Below are 1,172 nucleotides of genomic sequence, written 5' to 3'. Positions count from 1 at the left end.
GACGCATATTTATAAACAAGCCGACATGGCTCTACGACATAACTAAGTTTATAGCTAGGAGTTGTTTGTATATGTCCTCAAGTCTGCAAGGCGTTCTTGCTGCAGTGAATTTTTAGGGGGAAAAAACACACTACTAAACGGTCATTTCTCTTATACCCCCCGTGTTTATTAGAGAAACTCAGACTTTCTGTATATCTGAAAGTACAGAGGGGGATGGAGAATGAAAAAGCACCAACCCACACAGGAGTGAGTGGATAACTCTACACTCAGCTTTCCCGCAGGGGCGGCCCAGGAACCCGCTAGGAAATGTCCAGGGAGGGCATGGCCGCTCCTCCTCAAGCACAGTCGGGGGCCCCAGCCTTTCCTGGGCTTTTATGGGGTGCCCCAGCCCAGGATGTCAGGCTTGGATTTCCCGAGCCTTGATGCAATCTGGCTTTCTCCTGGATCAAAGTCCCTGAAAGCTTTTCTGTGGCCGTGCTTGGTGCTGGCTGCAGGAGACAGTAACAATAATAATACAGCAAAAGCTACATCATTACAGGAATCGTGTCAACTCGCCGGAACCTGACTGCGCGCCCAAGTCCACTCCGAGCGCGCGGAGCGTGAACTGAGCGAGTGCCCCTGCTCGGGAGAAGCGACTGGGGGAGCGAGGCTGCTGCTTGGGGCCGCCGCTGGGCCGCCATCAGACAGGACCTGGGTGTTCCGTCCCGGCCTGGCTTCTGGGGCAGTGCCGGGAGCCGCTCCGGGGTGCGCAGCGCTCCGTGATCTCCATGGTGGTTCCTTCCTGGCTGTGGCCTGTCCTGGCCTCCAAGAGGGCCTGCCAGCGCGTCTTGGGTCAGACAAGACCCCGAAGAGGGTGGGCATTTCCGAACGCGTGCGGACGTCCGGATGCCCGCCAGAGTGGGGCTTGGCCTCGCCGCTCCCAGAGTCGGGGCTGGGCTGCCCGACGTGCCAGGTTGGCCCGGGGACACGCGACGGGCGCTGCGGGGCCTGTGCGGGAAAGCCCGGAGCAGAGGCGTCCCTTGCCAGGCGCAAGCCTCAGTTTCCAACGGGTGGGAGCTTTTCACCAAATTTGCTAGTTTTATAGACCTGTCGCCAAGGGCTGCCTTCTCGTGCCCAAGGCCCTGCACTCGTGCCCCTCGGGGGCCGCGGGCTGCTCGGGAACCCGAGTCAGT

Source organism: Myotis brandtii, unplaced genomic scaffold, assembly GCF_000412655.1.
Source record: "Myotis brandtii unplaced genomic scaffold, ASM41265v1 scaffold141, whole genome shotgun sequence".
Taxonomy (NCBI): Eukaryota; Metazoa; Chordata; class Mammalia; order Chiroptera; family Vespertilionidae; genus Myotis; species Myotis brandtii.
The sequence above is the reverse complement of the archived record's forward strand: the minus strand, read 5'-3'. Positions refer to the sequence as shown.